The sequence below is a fragment of the Calonectris borealis genome, chromosome 1, assembly GCF_964195595.1.
Source record: "Calonectris borealis chromosome 1, bCalBor7.hap1.2, whole genome shotgun sequence".
Lineage (NCBI taxonomy): Eukaryota > Metazoa > Chordata > Aves > Procellariiformes > Procellariidae > Calonectris > Calonectris borealis.
The window spans coordinates 122790465-122814883 of record NC_134312.1 but is presented as its reverse complement, the minus strand read 5'-3'; the positions used below and the strand labels follow the sequence as shown (position 1 = coordinate 122814883).

The window sequence follows — 24419 nt, the reverse complement described above, 5'->3', positions numbered from 1 at the left end:
TGCACTGCTGCCAGGTCCTCATTTTATTTCATATTTAACTACACTGAGCGCAGTGCATTGGAACACTAAGCAGTCACAGTCCCTCACTTCTGTCATATAAGCAATTAGCGAGCTTGGGAAAAAAACAAACAAACAAACAAAAAACAACACCACCAAACAAAAAAACAACCACACACCCTGTACATATTAGTGTGGTTTATCCTGGTGAGCAGTCATCACAGATCATCATGACTTTTTTGTCTTTATCACTGAAAATCAAATTGAGTAGTAGCTGTATGGCCATGCCCTCCAGACACACAACCTTCACTTCAGACCATTAGAAGACACGTCTGTGACTCCTGTATTTTTGTACACTGAGCGGTTTTGGAAGAACGCGTTAGTAATCCAGATCTGCTACCTCCTCCTGCAAGATGAGAGGACAGCAATAAAGTGAGAAAAGGATGGAAGGGAAGACACAGAGGATACCTAAGCACAAAGCTGGAGTACAGCAGCCTTTCCGTTCTCATGAGTTTTTTGCTAGATAGCACTTAATCACCGCGGCTGTGCACTTCAAAGACCAAACACAAGAAAAACACGGAGTATTTAGTGACACAGGACTTTAAAGGGTATGTACGGAAAAAGGCTATTCAAATCACTGGACACACTGAGGAATTACCTCAGCTGATGGTTTAAATTAGGCTGGGCTACGTAATATCTTACAGACCTGTTCCAAGCACATAAAGAAGGAATTAGCATATGAAGCATTAAGGATACACCTTCAAATTCTTGAACTTGGTTACAGAGTGATTTTCTTTTACTTGGACATTGCTTCTGTGAGTCAGATTCCAACAGTTGTGCTAACTTGGACAATACTTCTGCTTTGACGTAAGAGGAGCTCTCGGAGTAGTATCTTATCAAGAAATGAGTTTTCAGAAGAGCATGGGGAAAAAAAAAACAATACATCTTTCTCATGACATTAGTGTGGCCATAGATGTTTTTGGTACTTCATCAGGAATTTTAGTCTCTGAAGCCTTCCACTTTTGTGCTTCAGTGCCAGACAAAGAATAACATCTACAAACTCAGAAGTATTTTCCTCTGTTCTGTCTTACCACTCATTTAATGTGAGTTGCATCAGGCATTCAAAGCTTTCCAAAAGTGAAGTGCCTGAGGAAATACTTCGGGTCATCACTGTCACAGGAGAGAATGAGCAATTCCATTACAGCATCATTTGAGTGAGAAACTGTATTGCTGAAATACTTACCGTGAAGCTGTTCAATTTATCAAGTGTTACTTCTCAAGCCATTAAGTAGAGTATGGGGGTTTTCTTTGTTTTCTAGCATAATGAAACATGATTTCCTAGAGTTTCTTCAATTATTTAACTTCTGGCTTAACACTAAAAAATTCAGACTTACTTTAAAGTTTAAGCAATTTTTTTTGTATGAGTGTTACATACCAATATTTAAATTCAACCAGCATGATTAAATAGCTAGCTTTCTGCTTAACCCAAGCAGAGGAGGAGTTGAGATGAATGAGAAGAGTGTTTGGAATACTAGTTATTTTAAATCAATTGGTATGCCTTTTATGACGTGTTTATATAATGAAAAGTTCAACACTAACAGTGCATTATAGGTGTATACACACACACACTCTTCTTAAAATAAACAAAGGGTGATGTCAGAAGGATTCAATTCCATGCAAGGGAGACTACCCAGAAACTGGTAGTTTAAAGACGAGAGTTGAATAGAATCCACCGAATATATTTTTCCATTTCTGATGCATGAGTGATGAATTGTGCAATTATGCAACTATGTGCAACAAAACCCCAGTGAAGCAATGGCCATGCTAGCAAATGCCCATAGAAAGAAAACTTAAATTCCTTTACGACATGGCATAGCAGAGCGTGCCAGGCACCCACACCCAAGTCAACAGCTCAGCAAGATGCCAACAAGAGCTCTCTGAAGGAGAAAGAGAAAGGCTTTTACCACAGCTGGCTGAAAACATAAGGGGTAAAACATTGCTGGGTACCTGTGCATCAAAAGCAGAGCACCAGTGAAACAGTGCTTGACTGCAGAGCAAATAAAAGAGCTTTTTTGACAATGCAGAGTTTGGAAAGGTATGCTTAGAAACTGCAAGTGGCAGCCTCTGTGTTCAGGTGTATAGGAAACTAGATACAATTAGTTTTAACTGACATTCATGTAAGAAGACATGGGGTTTGGGTTTTTTTTTTTTAATCATTTTATTTTTCTAATGAAAAGAACCAAAGTCTCAAGTGCCTGCTTGAGCTAATAGGTGAGAGTTGTTTCAGAAGCATTACCAAAATCCTTATTCTGAACATCTTCAAGTGGCACATCCATGCAAAGAAGTGCTTCTTGACAGGGACATATGTTTTATCAGACAAAACGTAGATAGTCCTCCTAGAAAGGACTGCAATACCAGAATGTTCCAGAATGTTGCATTATCATAAGCAGCTAAAGTTTGGGAAAAGATGAAGAGTGAAATATTGAATGTTCCTGAGCTTTTACTATTGGTAAAGTGGTAGCTAGCAAGTCCTTACGTCAGCTGAGCATACTATAGTGAGCTCTGTCAATAATTCCTTTTATTCCTCCGCTAGTCAAGAAACACTGCCCTCGATATCTGAGTCATTGCTCCACATCCTGCCCTGCTTCAGCACTTCCTCATTCGAGGCAGACGCTCCTCGCAGCAGCACATTTGAACCTCTGCACATTCAGACAGGATACCAGGAAATTCCACATAGGTAAGTAAGTTTTCTATCTTGTACTAGAAAGTGCGAAAACTGCAGTATCTTGGCTATGCCTTTTTGTCTAAGGTCTTTTACAATTGCTTCAGATGATGTGAATGTGGGAAAAATGAAAAAGAAACAATCTGGGTTTGATTTGGCTGTTTGGTTTGTGTTTGGGGTTTTTTTTGTTGTTGTTATTTGGTTGTTTTGTTTTTTTTTTTTTCTTCTTCCTTTGTCATGAGTGGCAGGTTGCTGGAGACGAAAAATACAGATTGAGGGGTTTCCCAGTTAAAACGTTTCGGCTCTGTAGCTCCACTCCCCTTCACTGACTGCCAGCTGGGGTGCACTTGGACTGCAAAGTGAGAAGTGAGGCTAAGGCTACCGGTAAAACACAAGGCAGATTTCACAGCTTTCATCTGACACCCCAAAAGGCAACTCCAACTAATTTACTCACCGAGTACAGTTTTGCTGTTATTTCTGCTCTTTTTGGTTTAGTTTTTCTTTAGTCATTAAACTGACGCACGGACAGAAGTGACCGAATGGGGAGTTTCGGTTTAGTGAATACTAGGCTGAAAATAAATAATCACACTTACTGCCTCGAAAGGTCAGCTGAGTAAGATAAAAGGCTCGGACAAGGCATTCAGCATACTAGTCACACCAAAAACAAAACCCTACGTAACTTTTCAGGTTCTGAATGGTCACTGTTTACAAACTGACAGTGTGCAACAGCAGCTAAAATCCCCTGTGCGAGGAAGGCGAGGAGCTCCACTGCACCGAGCAGTGCAAAGTCAGTGCTGCACAAAACCCAAGGTCTCAGTTTGCAGCTAGTGAAGAAAACAAGTGTGAGAGTGAAAAGGCCAGAGAGAGGGCAAGCAACCGCATAGGAGGATTTGCTTAAGTCATGAATCACCACGGTTTCTGTGACAAATGTTTGTGGACTTTGAAAAAGAAGATAACAAGATACTGTTGCACAAATAGGTTTCAGACAAACTTGTTGCCGTTGAGTTTTAATGGAAGGTTTATATTAGATGAATAAAAAAAACCACACAACCACAGATGTACATACCAATCCACACAGCAGGGCATTTAAAACAACTTTTCCATTTTAAAAATCTATTTTTATTCTTGATAGCTTGTCCCTTCTTCAGAGGAAATTGTACCCAAGGTAATGCAGGGAGAGAGGAGGGTAGAAGAGAGTCACCTTGGAAAAGTACAAAGCCACTGATGTCACAAAGCCCAATTTCTCGTACCTCTGTGCGAACTTGGAATTCAGGCCCCTCAGGAGCCAGCTCATACCAGATAATTTTGCCTTTTTGAAGACTAAGTTGACAGAGGTATTTCACCAGTTGACTCAAACAGAATCCTGAGTGAGCAGGGAAACCACAAGGCTATAGATTTCAGTTCTTATGAAATCAAAAAGCTTGCTATTGTTTTGAGTTTAACCTGATAATACAAGTGTAAGCAATGTAAAGGCAGAGATCAGCACAGATTTTTCCTTCTAGAGAAATTAATTATTTCTAGAAAGGGAGAGGAGGTAGTAGAAAATTTTCATCTGCAAGTCCTCTTCTTGTAATGCAGACCAGGCCACTGAAATATTTTCCAAGATGAGTACTACAAAATAGTCTCCAATATGCCATCTCCAGTTATGAAAGTCCTAAAATAAGATTGCATTGATGTATACTACATTCGAGAGAGACTGATCTTTTGGTGGAAGTCACCACTTCTTGACTTTTTGTCTGCCAAAGAAGCCATTCCGGGGTGGGGGAGGCTGGAAGAACATTTTACTCTCCAAAAGAAAAAAAAACCTATATATTTAAAAAAAAAAAAAAATTAAAAAACCAACCACACACAACAGTGCAGGCAATTCTTTAGGGGGCTTGTTGGCTTTTTCCCACCTTATCATTGTAGCTTACTACTAGCAGAAGACAGACATGGACTTGTTGGAGCAGGTCCAAAGGAGGTCCACAAAAATGGTCAGGGGGCTGGAACACCTCTCCTCTGAAGAAAGGCTGAGAGAGTTGGGGTTGTTCAACCTGGAGAAGAGAAGGCTCCAGGGAGACCTTATTGCAGCCTTTCAATACTTAAAGCCTTATAAGGGCCTTATAAGAAAGACAGAAAGAGATTTTTTACCAGGGTTTGTAGCAATAGGACAAGGGGCAATGGTTTTAAACTGAAAGAGGGCAGATTTAGATTGGACAGCAGAAATATACTCTTTATGATGCCAGTGGTGAGACACTGGAACAGGTTGCCCAGATAAGTTGTGGATGCCCCATCATTGGAAGTGTTTAAGGTCAGGTTGGAAGGGGCCTTGAGCAACCTGATCTAGTGGAAGATGTCCCTGCCCATGGCAGGGGGCTTGGACTAGATGATCTTTAAGGGTCCCTTCCAACCCATTCTATGCTTTTATGATTAGTATTTAAGAACCCTTTGAAAAAGTTGAGCTGGTTTCTCTCTCTCACACCCCCAGTTACATTCCTTTTCTGAATTGTGTTACAGCCTTCCTTCCCACTCAGAACAAGGAGCCTATAGAGCCAACCACTGCCTATGGAAGCTGGGCATTCCTAAACATACACAGAAGGTGGCAGTCCAGTCCGGGCGACGGGACACTGCAGGCACATGTCAACGGACAGAGCTTTGTTTCAACAGGTGAGAGAAAGGAGGAGAGGAGAAGAAAAAAGCTTCTGAACAATGAGATATTTTTCTGCCATAGTCCCTTAAATATACATACACATACATACTGAATGTGAATATATACTCAGTGAAATATCTCACTGAACACTGACAATTTTCAGAGGCATGTGGGGATGTATATACATTGCAGAGGTACCTGCAGTCAGATTTTTCAAAGCAGACTGAGCCTCGGGGACTTCCAGTCATTGATTTCAATTCACATCTGCCTGTATGTCTTTAAAACGGCACCTCAGCACCTTCAGGCGCATCTTAACCGCACGGCAAGGCATGGATCAGAAGTGCCTGTGCTAACAGGGTCTGGAGAAGTGCCACTGCCTCTGTGCAGCGTTACATTGGCATGAATTCCCTGTGTTGATGGGGAGTTACTAACTGCAGCTCCTCACCACACTCACAGGGCTCTGCTGCTCCTGGCCTGGGAGAGGAGCCCAGATCAGCACGGCACACGGCTGCGTGGGCATCTTTGGCTGCTCAGCCCTGGCCCGAGACATCCGTACCACCTATGGTGGTTAGCAGAGGCATACCAGCACTCACACTGGCTTGGGTTTTTAATTGGGTTTATTGCTGGGAGGGGGAGGGGAGAAGAAAGGAGAGGTTGGTTTTGATGGTGGGGTTTTTGGGTTTGTTTGGGTATTTTTCCTCTTAAGTTTTCCTTTTCCTTACTGCTCACATAGAGTACTGAACAAATAAAATTACAGCCACCTTCAGCATCACTAAAAGGAATCTCCATTTTATGGCTGTAGCTAATTCCAGATTTGGTTGTTTTCTCAGCTGCCTTTCCCTCTATTGTCTCTGTATTTTCTTTTTTCTAAACTCCGATTCCAACCACCAGACTTTTCTACCAGTCTGTCCCTATGCTAGTTGCTAAAGTAATCTGTAACAGAATGAAATAAATTGCTGGTACTAGGACAGCGTCTTCAAGGAGGTACCCAATAAGACTGAAGGAAGAAAGTGTATAGCCCTTAGTCATTATCTGTTTCAAAATGCCTGCTGAGTAAGGGAGGAGGGGTAAGGAAAGTTAAAAAAGAAAAGTCACAAATTGGAAAAAATATAATCTATCCTAGAAGGACAAGAATATATACAAGTCCTAAACTGCAGAGGTTTCCGTGTACCTATCAGCCCATAGGAATGCAGATTGCTCAGAACAACTCTGCCTCTCCAGCACAAACAGTTTGAGAACAATGAATACATAGCTAGCTCAAGGACTCCAAGCTAGACAGTTTCCAGGCATGGAAGGCTTGCTTTGACTCTATGCATGTTAAATTATGCAACTTCTTACAAGGGATGTGACCGCACTCTAAGTTCGGTTAAGATTTCCTAACATCCCTGTCTTAAAGCCATACTTTTTTTTTGTTGTTGTTGTTTAAATCCCCCATCTGTGGGTTACCACTTTTTGGTTTTGCTTTTAAAGCAACCACAGGAAAAAAAATTCCCTCATGCACAGCAGAAAAGCTCAACCCACCACAGCTTTTCTAGCTACAACATAACAGCACCTTCGGCAACAGATACTACTTCAGCACAGCCACAGTCCCAGAGTGTCCACCTCCTTGCAGGTGTGTATGGGAGGGAAGCCCTTGAACCCATGTTGTCAGCCTCCCGCCTTGCTAAGCTTTGTGCATAAACTCCAGCAAATGTTGCCTCTATCCGATTTGCTTTACCACATCCTCTGGACCCTTTACGCTTAGTGTAAGTGAAGGTGGCTCAGCTATGCCCTTTCAGTGAGAGACTTGCTCTGTTAGCAGGCAGGACAATGCATAAGTAAGACTTCAAGAGGAGTAAAATGCCATTTGCACAGATCTTCAAAGGCATCAAGAGCTAACACCAAAACCTATGACTACAGCATCCCATATAGTAATATAGCCCTGGAAAGCAGAATTCTTCAACACACCCAGGCACCCAGCCCACCTACCGAGCACAGCAGGCATTGACACAGCATAACAGTAAGAGCACTCAGTAGCATCCTGAAAGAGAGCACCTGCAGTGGATGAAACCACAGGACTTAGTGTCATTTGCAAGGATTCTTTTCAAGTATTTTAGTTTCGGTTACTGCAGTTTACCAAAATTTCACTCCGAATTCACTTTTGTTCTGTAAACAATGAGTGCTGGTGACTGGTGTAATTTAGCTTTTGCTTGGTGTAGTTGAAGAGTGCAACTTTAATGAAGAGTGGGGAGGATGGAGAAAACAGGCAAATTATTCATCCAGAGAACACTAGGGTTTTTAATTTTTAAAATTATTTCTACAACTAAGTTTTGCATGCAGGTATTTTCTTCTCCTTGTGCAGTTTTCCATATTATCTTATTTTACGTACAATTTCCTTGCAAGGCTGCTGGAAAGACTAGGCGCAACGAGATGAAGGAGACTGCTATTTGCTTGATTTATTTCCCCTCAGTTTATGAATAAAGTTAGTTAGTTGTAGAGTCCAAATGTATTTCTCAACTAAGTGTGTTTGAAGTATAATCTCTTCACCTCTGGCCTCCCAGATATCATTTCCTAACATCCGAGTTTCTCTGTGTTCTACATTGCCATGTGCTTAAGTTCTGAACCAGAAGCTTTTTGTTAAAGCAAACTTGCTTTCAGCTCCTTTCTCAGTAGCCTTGCCAGAGCAAGGTCAGCTGTCACAACAGTTAAAGAGCTCCCTGAGCTAGAGCCAAGCAGATCCTTGCCATTGTTTCTGAAAAGAGGATTATTTTATCTTGACATTAGAAAGGGAAGACACCCAGAACTCCCTACGTTTCCCTTGCTGAGGCAGCCCAGCTTAAACTTGGTTGTTCTTTTTAAAGAGTAGATTTACAGGGTCTATAGGGAGTTGCTGCATTTTGCCTTCTACATCCTTGCATGCATGCAAACTGACTATTGTGCACACCTGCAGGCTCAGCATGTTCCAGCTGCCCAGCTTTGGAGGAGCAGGCATTGTCTTTTTCTGTCTGTTACAGCAAACTAACAGTGCAAACAACACTGAACTGCACCCAAAACACACTCTTGCAGTTACCATGAACTCTTACTTCCTGAAAGGTGACGATTTCCTCTCACCCAAATGCACTTTACTATCCCGAGGAGGACATACCTCTAAAATAGCTATGATGAAGGAATCTGCCTAAGAGCCACATTCCTCCTCTCCACCCACCAGAAATACACATTTAGGACTTCCAAAGAAAAAAAGGAAAGCAAAAAGACGCCCAGAAGCATTTGTGAAACCCAAGAAGTGAGAGGAGATGGCGACAGGGAATGTGACCACTTTCCCTGCTCTACCACATAGCCAGCAAGGGCCATTCTAAGGTTAATTCACTCCCATGCACTCCTCATTCAATCACCCACAGCAATGCTTCTGACTATCCAGGCTGCAAGCTAAGTTTTCCTTGCAGCTGGCAGAATTGCAGCTAGTTAGCAGCGCTGCAGCCAGCTGCCTGGGCCAGCGCAGTGTTTGGCACAGGCTAACCACACTAACTGCTGCCTACTCCAACTCCTGCGCTGCCACACACGGCTCATCTGTTAGCAAAATGCAAAACGGTGGCTTAAAAGCTGGCTCAGACAGCTGCACATCCTGCAGCAATTGCATTGGAGTTATATTTCCAAGAGATTTTTAAAAGCAGAGCATGACCCTGTAGGAGTTTGAGGCCCCTTTGTGCTGGGATGTATAGAGTAGAAGCTATTAGAGTTTCTACTGTCTCCTACAGCAAAATTCATATTCTTTTACAGAGTGATTTTTTGTTTGAGATAAGGAAGGAATCTTTCCTGGCAACGAAGATTGCAACAACATGCAATTGAGAGGATGGGAATGAGAGCTCCCTGGGGTACCCGTGTTGTGCTGCATCTCTTGTATTTTCCAAGTTCTCTGACGGGAGAGAGGGAGGAAAAAAAAACCTAAAAAACTTTGAGGCTGAAAGGTTTCCCTGGAAAGGTCTCCTCTGCAAGACAGGCTGGGAAATAGCTGTGCCAAGCTAGAGAGTCAGGTGTTAGCATTTCATCTGTGACTAAAACTCCTAAGTTCCTATACTATAACACTCATTTTCCTACCTCCTCTGCCATTTCTTCGCTCCTCACAGAGGAACGAAGTGGAAAAGAGTGTGTTCATTTGTATTAGAGCTTTGTCATCCACCCAATAAGTATACTCTGAGGAAACCTAACTCCATACAAACAGCTCATGGGCCCACAGCTGGGGTCCATTAAGGCCAAGAGCAGCAGCACCTTGCTGAGCACAGGCTCCTTTTATGATACCAAGATGTGGCTGCACTACAGTCTGGATGAAGCCTTAAAATTCTCAAACCAAAAGCAAAATACCTAATTAAAGAGCTAGCAGGGTTGTATGGCAGGTCTGGCTGGAGGATCTTTGACTTTCCTCATGGAAAACTTCTGTCCTCAGAGATTATCCTCCACACAATTAATTTCACCCTTTAAGTACCCCACTACAGCTGCAAGTTTCATGGTGATCATGGTATGAAGCCACCACATTAATCTACAGGTGTCTTCCGAATACTGCTTTCACAGCTGAAATTGAACATCTTGATTCAGATGCAAAGTGACATGCACAAATTGATCTAAGTCAGTGCAACTCTGCTGGCTTGTCATGGTTGGCAGTGGGTCCTTACCTCACCCCAACTACAGATCTGTTCCACACCCCAGAAGGGAGAGAAGGATGCCTTGATTAAAATTCAGTTTTATTGTTTTAGTTCCCATTTTCCCTTACTCTTCTTCTGTGTTGAGAGAGGCCTAAACAAGTTTCTACCCAGAAATAGTCCTTGTGTTAGGGGTCATTTCCAGGGGTGTAAAAGTGCTACTTCAGCTCCAATCCTCCTTGCATTTGCAGCCCATGGTACAGGATATTTTGGGGTGGAGCGGGTGTAAGAAATAGGGCACAGCTGAGGTAACACAAGTCATGGCTAAGACCACCATCAGCTCACTACCAGCAAGGTGCAGATCAGAGACACCCTGTGACTTACCCTGTTTAGGCCAGGGCAAGTATTTCATCTCAGGTGGCTCTAGAGCCTGGGGGGCTGCAAGGCTGCAAAGCTAATCCTCAGATATTTTGCCCCCCCCGAAAACTGCTTAGAAATAGGATTGCTTCAGTTCCTAAAACCTCTGTGTTCCACTTCAGAGCTGCTCTAAGTAGTTCACTGTCCTTCTCCAGCTGCCACCTCAACTTTGTCTCCCAAATGACTGTTTACAGCTGAAGGATTGTGCAAGACCAACACATAGCACTCCTAGTTCAGTCCTCTAAATAAACAGTCCTAGAAGTGCCAAGGTCAGCTTTGAGGTCCTCAAAGTCTGAGGCATTGTAAGATACATAACTAAGGAGGCTCTTCAAATCCCATCTGCTAGTAGGACAGGGACGTAAGGGCTTTGAATTGCAGGCATGAGATCAGCATGTTAACATCTAGAGAAGATTTCCATGGGTGCTCAGAGGAAGTGCTTCAAAACTAGGCCATTTAAGTTTACATAGTTTGAGTGCTTTCTACAAATGACTTCTCCCTTGTGTTCAACCCATAAGCTTCTACTTTAACAGTTATAGTTAAAGCACAGTACCAATCACACCTACTAATTGCTAGTTAACTCTCCACAAACATGTCAGTAAGGGGAGGAAAAAAAAAAGAGAGCTTGTTCCGTTACACATTCTCACAAACAACAGACATGCATGTCTACAAAAACGGCAGCTATAATGTTTAATGCCATTTAATAGCCCTGTAAAGATCTAAACAAAATGCTTGGTTTGCCTGCATTATAATGAGTCCTCAAGAAGTTTGGCAGCTGCCAGTAAATTAAGTACAAAGCCATTTCTAATCAATTAGCACTTTGTACTTTCCTATCTGAGGACATGACATCCCTTTCCCTGTGAGAGTTAGGGATGCAGTAGGTTGCACAGCAAGTCCCGTTAAACACTCTTCTTCCCACTTCCCCAGCAAAATTACAAGATGCAGTTTGAGTAAGCAGTAGGTAACCTCCACATTCCACAGCATCAAAGACCAATCAACCTAAGTTTTCGTTGAATGCATCAGGTCTTTTTACTAGTAAGCAAATACAAATGGGAGAAGGAATCCTGTCTTTCCAAATCAAAGTTTCTGTATAGTTTTGATTCCAAGCTTAGTCATTTCTGAGGTTCCAAGTCTTGTCATACATTACCACAAACACTCAGAACTCAGGCTTTGGCCACCTCCAAAAGATGGGTTTTCATTAAGCATTAGTGGCAAGAGAGGATGTGGATTCAGGCAGCTCAGCTGTGGAAAACAGGGGTGGCCCAGGGAGCACATCTCTTCCCAGCAGTAGTAGGAAGACTCACTCAGTTGCTACATCTATCAAGACTAAAACCAAGTGGCATATTACAGTGACAAAAATCTCCTGGCTACAGCTTTGTTAGACATCTCCCTAGAAGTGTCTACTTCCCTAGAATCTGATGGCAAAGCAGAAAATCAATTGTTTACTCTAGCAGTAACAGCTGTGCATTGAATAATATTGTGTTTTAGGAGGGTTTGACTGTATCAGAAAAACACTCATAAGTACTTTGAGACATGCAAGACTGGACCCTTCAATCCTAACAAAATATCCACAGCATACTACAAGGTGCCAGAGAACCTCACCAGATATGGTCCTGTCTCTATACTCTGCACATGGATAAATACCACTTTAAAGCATTTGGCCTATGATCTTAAATGGATCTTCTGCAAGAACCGAATAAAGGAAAGTAGTTTTTCTTTTTTAAAAAGTGTAACAGAAGTTTTTAGTTAGAGAAACCTCAAGACAAACAATGATCTCACATATACAGAAACACAATCCCTTCAGCTGGTATTTCACATGTCTTGCTCTCACTTAGGGAAAGCAGGGCTATTCACCGGTATTTACACTTCTCAGAATGTGTATGATACGACAGAAGGCTAAGATCTTGTCTCTGTCTCTGATTTGGGTAAGTGTGCACCTTAAGAGATCACTAAAGCAGAGACTATCAGAAGAGCTTGAGAGTAAACAGTTTTCAAGAATTATCACAACTAGGATGTTTATATCATGGCTTTAGGATATGTGGACAGAGAAACATTTGGGAAGACTGGCCCTGAAACTACATAGTCATAACCATCTGCTCAGTTATGGGTGGCCTCCCAAATATTGCTTCTCTGACATTCTTGGAGAAGATATCCAAGGATGCAGAGTTTGAGGTGATATTATCAGAGATTTCCACTCACGCACATCTTGGTTTTTTATATTGCTGGAACAATAAGATGCATCTTTGTGCCCTTTATACTCGAAGGCACATCACATGCCCAGCTAGCAGTTTGCTGCTGTACAACACATATACTTAATAGCGTTTCCAGAATCAGTGGCACAGACCAAATCACTGTAATGCTCCAACCCACATATTCCTGGATTTCCAATAGGTGATGCAAAGCCTCATCACTTGTGCACAACTCCAGCCAAGAGCTTGAAGGGTGCCAAAACAGATGTGCCACTTCTGCTACTGTGCAGAAGAGCTTGTATCTTGGTTATGACACTGTAGAGACCAAACCAGCTCCTCCAGCTACCCAGAGCTACTAGATCACAACCAGGGGAGCTGCAGCCTGTTCAGCCCTTGCAGAAGGAGCCCTTGCAGAAGGATCCTTGGGCTTGGATCATCCTAGGGGAAAACACCCTGATGTGAGAGGGTATTTCAGAAGGTATTTCACAGCGTGTTAGCCAATGGAAGGGAAAGAGCAGGCATTCAAGGTAGATAAGTCTGTGTGGTGGGACCAGGGAGATGTCACACGAGCAGTGTCTCAGCTAGAGCACTGTCAAGACTTCTCAACACTAGTGAAGCTAAATGTTGCTGGTTTGGAAAGGAAAGGGCTGCCACTACAGAGCAAAGGGGAGGAGGAAGGGATGGGAAGGGGTAAAGTAGGATTGCAGAGAAGCTGTCTTCATCTTCTACCACCTTCTCCCCAAACAGCAGCTGCCGATCCTTCCATCTTGGTGGCTGCAGCTTCCTCGGACTCTAGCTGCTCCTTGCAGACCAGTGCCCTAGGCAGCTGCCTCCTGTGCCTGAAGGAGGCTGCTATTTGCAGAACCAGGGGCTCAGTGCAGAGCCCCATCGTGCAGGACTATATCCCTACAAGATTTCAGATTATTTTGCTTTATATCAGTTCATTGATTGCAAAGATGTTTGACCATACCTGTCATTCGTGAGGCTGATAATCTAATCCCTTCACAAAGCTTACCTCCTCAATGGGGAAAGGTGAGGCCTAGAGACCAAGCTGCGATGGGCAGTGCGATGCACTGCTGAATTTGCAAGCCTTATTTGGGATGTGCATTTCACACCCTCAACTGCCAGTTTGGGGCTAGTTGAAAATGCACTGTAAAACTAAGTTTACCTAAACTTTCACAGGGGGTTTCCTATATTGAAAGTGTAGAACCGCAGAGAGGTCAGGCTGATCTTTCACAGTGTGAAAGCTTGTGGTTTTGCACAAGCTGCTCCTCTTTCTTTTCAAGTCATTACTTACCAACACACTTAAAACAGCATAAATATATAAAAGTTCTGTTCAGCATTTGTGACACCGAGAAGGGTTAAGTTTGGCGGACTCTTGATTATAGAGAAGAGATGACAGCAGCTACCCATGCACTGCTCTCCTAGTGTAGGTATAGCCTGCCTACAAGTTGCCTTTACAGCAGAGTTGTACAAAGTTGCTCCAGTGACTCATTGCTAAGGTACTTTGCTGGGGCCCAGGGCCACATCTAAAGTGACCTCCACCACAACCCTCAAGACGACCCTATTGTCCACTACCAAGCGACCGTCAGATGCTATCACAACACAAGACATCTGGGTAACATTCATAAGCTTGTCATCATCTGGTTGCTTTCAGATATCAATTCTCCAGCTTACTTTCAGCTATGTCCTACTGTCAAATGACAAGTGTTATGCTCTCTGGTATTAAACATAGTAACTGGTGAAAGGGTTACATGGCTACAACTGAAGTAAGCTCCCTTTGAGGAAATGAGACAATTCGCTACCAGAGCTCCACTTCACTGAATTATATCACCTTAGAAAAGCAAACTAAAGACCCCTTGAAAACCAGCAACTTTTAGGACTTACATCCCCCACATAGTTCTTGGGAGCTATAATTAATTTGCATATTGGGTTGTCATCTTTATTTGTTAAATTCAAAGACTGGCTTATCTTTTCTGTTCTTTTACAATCCAGAAAGATCAATATCAGCCAACTGTATGAAGATGCAATTAACAGTTCACAACTTGGTTTCTTGAGAAAAGTAAGTCTTATGTGATCAAGCAAAGCATCTGCCTAATTCCTCCCTCTTCACCCCAACATCCCTTGTAGCCCTTTGACAAGCCTTTCAAAAATAAGCAAAAAAACCCCCATCACCCCAGAGTAGATTCTGTTAGCACTGTTCTCAAGGCAAGAGAAAAGATAAAATCAAGACAGCCCTGTAAAGTCAGAGTCCAGAGAATTTGCGTTAGAGAGCAAAAGCATTAACAGCAGGAGACATCAGAGAGTCCATGCCAGAATTCATTTGCCTGTTTCACGCACTTTTGTGTGGTTTTCTTCCAGCAGTTATGGAACAACAGTTTGTCTTCCCTCGACACAGCCATTCTACTAGGGAATACAACACCCAACGCAAAGCATTTCCAACCTGGCTGCTGGTAACACTCTGTTTTTCAGGCATCCTTTGTAATATCACCTGTATTGCTGTTGTAGTAACAGCAGCTGGACTTCCTAGTCTCTCTGTCCTAGTTATTTATTTCCTTGTGTTCAAGACAAACATGAGTGTTACATTCTGCAGCTCTTGCCCAAATAAGAAGTGCTCTGCTGGATCATACAAGTCTAACCTAAGTTCTTCATCTCCAGCAATAACAGCAGGAAACACTATTGAGGGATGGCATGGGTATCTCAGATACTGGCCAGGCTTACATCGCATTTGTACTCCCCCAGCATCCATAATTCATGTAGTCCTGCATAAAGTAAAGTTTTACTGCCGATGTGAGCTAATTAGGAGCAAAGCCAGAGCAGGGACAGAAACATTGTCCAAGTCATAATAGCAATTAGCATTTGCTAACTTTAAGGATCAGAGGTGTGAGGGGTACATAGTTAAATGTACCTGTTTTTCAGAATCACCTGCTATAGCTCCACCTCAGGCCTTCCCTAGCACTGGGTTGCCATTGTAGACTAGCCCAGGTCATCTTTAGCTACATCTCATATGCTTCTGGAGTTCTTTGTCCTGTTGCATTGCCTCAACTCCATCACCACATTGCATGGCTAAATCACACCACCGTCTCTGGCACTACAGTCACCTCTGTGCTACAGGGGAGAAGAGGAACCATGTGGTCTAGCCCAAGAATTGAGAAGTGGTTTCTCCAGATTTTCCGAGGCTTGGGACAGTAGTTTCTGCTGGCTTTTGCCTCTAGCAGCTCCAAACTTCTCTGAGGCAACATTACCGCCCCAAAGCACACCAGACGTTATTGCTTCAAACCAGAAATTGGATCCAACAGAGTTTGGGTCCAAAAAACTTAAGCTTGTTTTCTCACTGCCTCAGCTGCGATAGAGCTGTTAGAGTCACTGTTGAGAAGTGCATGAAGTCTAACCCATTATCAGTTCAAAACATGTTAGTGCATAAGCCAACAGCCAGACACCCTATAGAGTAGAATATTAAAGGAGAAGGAGGAGGGGGAAAAGAAGGGAAAAAAAAAAAAAGAGAGATCAGTTGTGCCCTGTGAATATGGAGGCTTGCAAGGCTGCCAGTGCTTATTTGCAATAGGAAAATGAAGTCACAGAAAGACATTGCCCCAAGAAATGTGACAGCATAAGGAATTGTGGCTTCCATTTTACACTGTTCCTCTGCTTTCTTCTGGGGGAAGAGACCCTTCTACTGCAAAGTAGTCCACTGCGGGAAGGGGAAGAGAAGGAATGGGAGGAGGTATGTTTGGATTTAAAAAAAAAAACAACACACCAAACAAAAACACCATACCCCAAACAGAGCTGAGAGTCATCTTCCAATTCTGGAAGAGCAGCACTTTAGCTAAGTACAGCCCTCACCTAAAAATAATTCACAAAAAACTCTGCTGAAGTCCTCCACTTTCCAACAGGAAAGTCAAGACACTGAACCAGCTCAGAAAAACAAAAGCAAACACACACACACACACACACGCTTCCCCACACCATGCATAGTTAACAATAATGAAACAACTTGCAGTAGGTTCCCCACATACACCTAAGGGAGACAGCAGGCAATGTGTGAAAATTAATTGCAAACACACCACATGGCAGTAGGAAGAACAGGGTACTGTTGTCAGAAAAGGGTAAGGGGGAGGATGCCACCTCTTTCTTGTGCCACGGTTCTGAATAGAAACACATCTATAGGAAGCAAACACAAGTGGTCTTTCAGAGTGCTTCGAAAGAAAGGAATTGCTTTCTTTGCTTCCAAACCCCAAACTTACTACTTTGAAAAGAAGCCAGCATGTCCCTGTATGGTCATGATTACAGATAGGGGTAAAAAAAAATGCAATACTATTGCACTGATAACAGAAAAAGCACTTTTGTTGGTGGGACAAGAATGAGACAAGATCCGATCATGCTTACAACGCTTGAGAGATGGCGCTTTAGATTGTAAAATGATTTGGATGAACTAGATCTGAACCAAGCATTAACAACAAAATCTGAAAGCTTTAAGAAGATTGAGAAACATCCCAGAGTAGAGGGCCTGTAGGAAGTGCTTATGATCCCCACTCTTGTTTTTCCCACTTACACAAATTGATTGTTCAAGATATTTCTTTCAGACAATAAATACATCTACCTCAGCTATCAAGCCAATAGTCTACAGTCCTCCAACACCTGGGCAAAATAACTTGGGCATCTCAACACAATTCTATGTTGTATATTGTATGCACATCCCAGTAACTTTATGTATGACTGTTTTCCACCTGGAACAATTATTTACAAACAATTTTATAAATAATTTACAACAATTATGAGCAAAACAAGCATGAAGTGCTTACAAGCGCTTTTAAGGACCCCTATTTAGGATCCTATTTTCCATCCATCAGAGACAGACAGAAGTTAATGGGACATTAACATTCTTGTGCTTGTAACACAGCCATACAACTAGAAACTTTCTGCTCTGTAGGCTTCAGCTTTGTAAATATTTTCAAAAGCAGGGCTGGGAAGCAATTCCATTGGGAGGAGGGGATGGGTTTAAGCCTGCAATATTTGGCAACTGTCGGTCTTATTTTTGTCACTGGTTCAAGAGTCCTTGAACCACTAGGACTTAATCTTTTTACTAGTACAAAGTATTCTATGACTACTTTGTGCTTTTCACTGGGTAACTGTGGAGAAGGTCAAGATGGGCTCCTGGAGCAGGGAATAGCTCTTCCTTCTCTTAGTTATTTACATTCACTGTATTTATCTGTTTTTCCTTGCATAAGAAAAGGTGCCACCAGAACATGCAGAAATATCAGGGATACTTTCTTAGGACACAGGTGGTACTGGGTACATGCTATGAATTACTCTTGGGGAAAGTGGTTCTATAAGCAGTTCCTCCCTCCTCAAAAGTTCTCACAAACTGCAACTGCAGGTCTGTTTGCAGCAATTAAAAGAAAACAAACCACAAAGAAAATCCAGACACCTTCACTTTTGCTTTAACAGAGCAATGCTCCTAGAGAGACCAGCTCAGGCAGAGACTAGCTCCTTTCTGTTCAGTAACTCTGATATCAGTGAGTTAATCAATACAGTTGATTGGCCCCAGGATTTGTTCCAGGACTATAACGACTTTATGATGAACAGTTGCTTACAAGCATATTCAACAAACTGCATTTTGTAGCTTAGTAGAAAAACCCAGGATGTGATTCAGGTGGTTCCTCTCACTCAGAGGAGCCATTGCCATAGAGTTTGTCTTCTAGGTGTACAAACTCTCAGTGAGATCCCCATCACGGGGCTCAGTCAGTTGAGTCACAAGTTAACTTCATTCTCTGGGGAAGAGCCAATATAAGTTACACCAACCTTGGTTAACCTCAGTTTCTTTTTCTCCTCTTGCCCTGGCATCCTGAGCTTCCGTTTTCAGACCCACCTTCCCAGTTTCCATGTCCAATGCAGCAACTACAACAGCGTTGGCTACTAATTAGCCTCATTTACCTGTGAAGCCACCACTTTGTTGATGAATACTTAACACCTTCCCAGGGGACAATAACAAATATTTTCTGAACTTCACCCTTCATCCAACTTTCTTCCTTTTCTCACCTGCCAGGAAATAGGGATCCAACTGATTGTAGGGTTACAAGTCTGAGAGGAGATGTACTGTCTAGTAATAAGTCTGATAGAGAAAAAATAAACTGACTATTGTGTCTTAGCAGAATTGTGTATATGTATCACTAACAAGATCATCTTGTCTTGAAAAAAAGCGGTTTCTACAATACGCAAATTAAAAATAGCTAAGAGGAGAGAAGATTCACAATCCAGAAACGCAACTGGTAGTCCTTGAGCCTGTTGCTGGCAACAGTTGCCAGCAAAAATAAGTATCTGCAGGCCAGGATTTTCCCTGTTCTCACAGTATTGAACCGGAAAGTAATTTTGGAGAATGGAAATTCTCTGCCATTAGTGTGTCATACTTCCTCCTAGTCAAGGTGTTGAACAAAAGTCATAAAGACATTTTATTGACCATTCCATCAGCTCAAAGCAGTCTCTTGAGCCTGAAATAGTTTCCCTTCTGCTTCCTAGGAAAGTCCCCCAGAATTTCCCTTTCTCCCTCTCCCTTGTGACCAGGCTTTGTCCACTATACAAATTTGAAAGTTCAAAGGGAGGGAAGTTTTCCTCTTTCCTTCTTTGGACTGATGACATTTACCAAGGGGGTTTTATAACCCTGGCTCGGTGTGAAAGATAACTGCTGACTGAAGAGAAAAAACTCACTTGTAAAATGGATAATATATTGAGCAAGTCACAGCTAAAGCCATCACCACAAACACTTATGAAATTACTACACTAAATGTTGACTGTCACTTTAAAAAAAGATTTTTTTTTTTTTGCATTGGAGCTTTACAATATAAATAGCTCAATACTGTTCTTACTTTGTGTTCGGTAACTCAGTTATGGTTGAGTTATAGCCTCCATAAGTTTTATGGCCCTTCAGTGCACTCTGTCAAGACACTGTACAGATGGGATGGAGAACAAAGATAAAAGGAATCACATTCATGAGTTTTTAAAGACTTATCAGCTGTAAGCAGTGGAAGAAGTCGAAGACTGCTGAGATAACCTAGGTGCTAGGCAGAGAGCCGAGGTCAGACCACACACCCGCTTCAGCATTCGCAGGACAGCAGGCCCAGCTTGAGATGCAGGCAAAACATGCTCTCGCTTAAATCACTGAGAGCCCTGCTGAACCAGAGGGCTGGTGGCTGCTGGAGCTGGGAGACACAGCAGCTGCTGCTCCTGCAATGCCCATCCCTCCGAAGCAGGAGGCAGCACCCCATGTCACCCACCTCTGCCAACCACTAGCCCTGCTCTGTGCTTTCCGTGATTTCTAGCAGCAATGACCTCTTTAGCCTGCTTTTCCAAGAAGCCTGAGCCAGCTCTGTACACGTGTAGTTGTGCAGGTACCAGGGAGTTCTTGTCCCTCTGTAGGGGTGTAGTAACAAAGGAAGAGTTCAAATAATCGTGAGATTTCCAACGTAGATGCAAGTTGAGGAGCTTTAGCCCATTGAATGATGGAGCTCCAAACTCTTTGCAGAAATTTAATCTAGGTGGAGACATTTCAGTGTAGGGATGTTTCTACAAGTAATGGATTAACAACAGCATTAGACAATCCAGTCCTTCAATGAGGAGGAATTATTTCACGTAGGGAATCTCTGATCCAGATGGCACAAAACTCTTTAAAGCAAATCCTAACTACAGTGGGAGGGAAAGGCCACGAGACAGATGTGGAAGAGCAAGGAGAAATACCTGTCAACCACACCCATAAAATGCAAGAACTTCCCATGTATTTCAATCCATTTTGGTTCTTCTTGCCTAAATCTGGTTTATGAGGAGCCATATACAGGGATTCGTATCACTTGACATACTGGCTAAAGAAAAAAAAAATGTTTAGGTACTTGGGGGGGCCAGAGGAAGGGCAGCGAGATAACTTTATTTCTTCCGTCTTCTCTGCTACCTCAATACAGCCTACAAAAGTTTCTCCCCGGCTTATGGCCAGCAAGAACTTCATGCACACTCACAGGCAGTAAGAGGGCTAACTAAGCTTTTCAGAGGTGATGGCAATAAGTAGGCATCCATTGAGAGCCACTTTCACAGAAGTTGAGCTCTCTACTCCGAAGTGGTAGTAGTAACCCAAACTGGATCATCTCTCTCTTCAAAACCAGGTCTCATTTTCACAACCTGCTTCAGATCATCCACATTAGAAATATTAGTATCAGTCAGCGTTGTATTAATCCAACAAACATTTTTACTGACATCAGTTAACTTAATAATGTCTCCAGGACTCCTTACATAAGTGAATCCAAGCATCAGCTTAACTTTTTGTTGTTGGATAGGGTGCTCCAGAATTGGGCAATGCCACTGATTTAAGGGTCAGTTTGAGCAGATGCCAGAGGAAAAAAAACCCACAGTGAAGAATGAAAAATTAAAATCCTTATTTCCAGATTAACATTTTACTCTACAATACCTCTATCTTCAGAGGTTAAACAACAGTAAAACAAAACATCATCCAGAGAGTACTAGAAGCAGATATTCAGACAGCAGCTGCTCCCAAAGTCAGAAAAAATACACAATATTGATTCAGCTGAAGGAACCCTTGCCTCTTTCTGCATTGTCACTTGTGAGCTACTTCTTTAAGGCTACGGTTTTCTAAAAGGCAAAACAGAAAACGCCACACACCTATGCCTTTTTCATGTAACTTCAATCTCTTGAAAGAACAGCTTTTTATTCTTGAGAAGAATTTATTCATCAAAAGAGAAAAAACATTTTGTTGGAACTGGCAGATAAAGAGCAGTGGAAACTCTCAGAAGAGCAAAAAGGAATCGAGAAAGAGAGGAACTTTGGGGGGAGTTGTCAGAAAAACATTACAAAAAGGAACAATGACTTTTTGGTTTCTCTTCAGAAGTTTCATAAAAGGGCATGAGACCACCGCACGCCACTAGTCACAGGGAATAAGTCTCACCCAGTAAGCACAAGGCTGGGCAAAGGGTGGGATACACCATACGCTGCTTAGGCCGTGCTTCCTGAACTTCCAGCCAGAAAGCATTAAATCTGCAGCACTCAGAAACCCAGGAGGACTTACAATATGCAAGACAGGGATAGGTGGGACTGGGAACACTTGCTAGGGATTTAGAGGGCAGAAACTGCTCCCTAAGTCAAGAATCTTTCCTACAGAAAGAAAGCAAATGAAAGGCACTGCCCTGCCATTCTATACAGCAACATTCTCTTGAAAACCTAACTGCTAAATCTAGCACAAAAGTTATGTTACATAGAGGATAAAGCATGTTTTAAGAGAATGGGATGAGAGCCCACTACTGAAAATTACAGACAGTTGCCATGCAAAACTGCCTAACACAGACCCCACAGGCAGCAGTGACACAAAGTCCCTCTGGCATCTGTGTACAGACTTCCTTCTAATCCCTGGATTGACCTTCATCCAAGGGAATCAAGCAGATGACAGAGATGAAATGCCTCAGAAATGACAGCTGGAAATATGGATTGGCATGGATGGCATATGGATGGCATGGATCTTGACTGCCTGAGAATTCAATCAGGCCAAACATAACATGAAACCACTAAATACCCACAAGACTGTAGCATCATTTGATCAGTGTTGAATTCTTCTCACTTGCATACCAAGAGCGTGCTTCCTTCCTTCCGAAACTTGAAATGAAACGTGCCACATTTAGTGTCAGTCCCCTGAGCCACTCAAACCCGTCTCATTTTGCAAAGCCACAAACAACTTCAGTTTAGTCTGAGAGGTATTTGGAAAGGTTATTCTGAAATCAAGAATAAAGTCTAATTTCCTGAGCAGTCCAGTTTATCAAGCGTGCTAGCTCATACACACTCCCTTTTTGGCCAGACACATCCAGAGTTTTGCTGTTTTCCTCCAAACCTTTGGGAGGATGTTTGTGTGTTTGAATCCTGGAAACCCTGATCAGATATAAATTGTAATTTCGGTTTCCCCCACACGTTTTATTTCTACACGTGTGGATAAATTCCTCCTTACCAAAACTATTTATTCAAAGCCAGGGGAAGGTGTGTAAGCTCCTGCTGCAGTACTCTGTATGGGGTACAGCTTTCCACTGGGAGCAAGTCGTGCCCCATCGCTCATTCATTCTTTACCCCTGAGAAGGAATAACTTTCCAGATTAGATATGCATTTGATAACCACCTTTCAGTCCTCAGAGCCTGACTGTGGCCCATGATAAGCCTTAAATAGGCAATGGGAAATTCCATGGGGGAACATAAGCATGGGGAAACATAAGCAAGCCCAAAGCCAGCACTCCACCCACCACACGCCACTTCCACAGCATAGGTGGTGTGACTGGAGCACAGAGGGGGAAGAGAGGAAGCGTGGACAGAGTACTCAACGCTCCAGCGCACACCAGGTAAGAAGTTCAGAGAATATTAAACGGCTATAAACTTTGCTAAAACAAACAAACACGAAAACCAGACCAGCCGCCCTCACAAGTGCATGAAGTTTGCTACAGTGCACCTGAAGATAAGGATCCCAGTCCAAGACCTGGCTGCCACCACAGCACATTTTGCAGCCTGAAGCTCCAGACAGTCCCCCAGGAGGCAAAAGCGCACTTCTTCCCACTGCCTTGAGCTGAGAGGGTGAATCACACAGCGGTTAGCTATGGAAACACTACCTGCCACTGCTCACAAACCCCCAGAAAACTGCTTTCAAATTAGGGTAATTTATTTCAAAATCTAAAACCCTAAAAGAGAAAGCCACTGTCATTTTTGGATACATGCCAGCATATCCCTCACTGAGATCTCTTAAATATCCTTCCTTGAACTAATTACAGGACAGGTCTCTAAATGACGCCTCATTTTGTTTACAGGTTGCTTTCAGATAAGATCAGAAGTAATCGCCCAGTTTCGGTACAGACTGTTGCATCATAAGAACTTTCTCTAAGCAGCCAGACCGTAATTTCCGCTTGCAGGCTCACTCATTAGCTTTCTACTAGCTATTAGCTTTTACCTAAAAGGACTGTGTGGTTACGTGAGCGGAGAGCATTTAAAGAAATGACAGAAAATTGCCTTGATGTGGATAAGGAACAGTAAGGAGACATTTCTCTGCTCAGCGTGTTCTCAGGATTTCACGAAGTTGGGGAGAAAGGTTCCCTCCATCCTTCTACAAGCATCATTAACAACAGTCAGCTCGCATAAACCTGTCCTCAAAAGCCAAAGGCATACAAGGACGGGGCGGGGGGGGAACACACTTGAGGAAACTATCAGTGACTAAGCTACAAAGCTTTTCCAGGTGCATAACAGGCAGTTTCCTTCTTGGCAGTGGCCTACATTCATCTGCTAGGTGATTTTGGCTAATCCTTTCAGAATTACTGGTGTCTTCTCCAGCTGGTGCCTGTTCCAACTTGTATCGCCTGTTCCAACTTGTATCGCCATTCATTCAGTGCCCAGCTGCATTACCTATGTTACTCAGCCAGTACTGAAGGCTGGCAAATGAAGCAGAAGAGCTGGCAAGTAAATCAATCCCTTCAATATAACACCCAAATTGTCATGTCCACTCAGTTCACAACAACTTTTAAATCAATGTCACACTTGATGGCCACCACACAGAAGTACCTCCTCCATGTCAAAGGGTTCCAGCTCAGCATCTCCCTCCCTGCCCTGGCTAGCACCCTACTTCAGCCCATCATCCCGAAACAGCCTCTCACAATCCTTCTCTAGATTTTCAGATCCCAGGTCCTTTCTGGTCTAGATCCCAAACTGATCGTTCTTTGCAGTGAAAGTATACAGGTGCACCGTGGCTACAAGCCATAGCTGGACTGATCACTGAAACCAGCTGTTTTTTCTGGTACCAGAACTGCTGCCCACTGGATGATCACAGGTGGGTCACGCTCA

At 42.9% G+C, this 24419-nt stretch overlaps 1 protein-coding gene across 1 annotated transcript in view; it reads left to right on the top strand.

Moving 5' to 3' along the window:
* The first annotated feature begins 2638 nt into the window (after positions 1–2638).
* LOC142092951 (V-set domain containing T-cell activation inhibitor 1-like) overlaps positions 2639–24419 on the top strand; it is a 37888-nt gene continuing 16107 nt past the window's right edge. The window contains exons 1-2 of the mRNA XM_075173702.1: positions 2639–2734; positions 5216–5365. The gene's annotated coding sequence lies outside the window, so the exon portion shown is untranslated. The remainder of the gene's footprint in view (positions 2735–5215; positions 5366–24419) is intronic.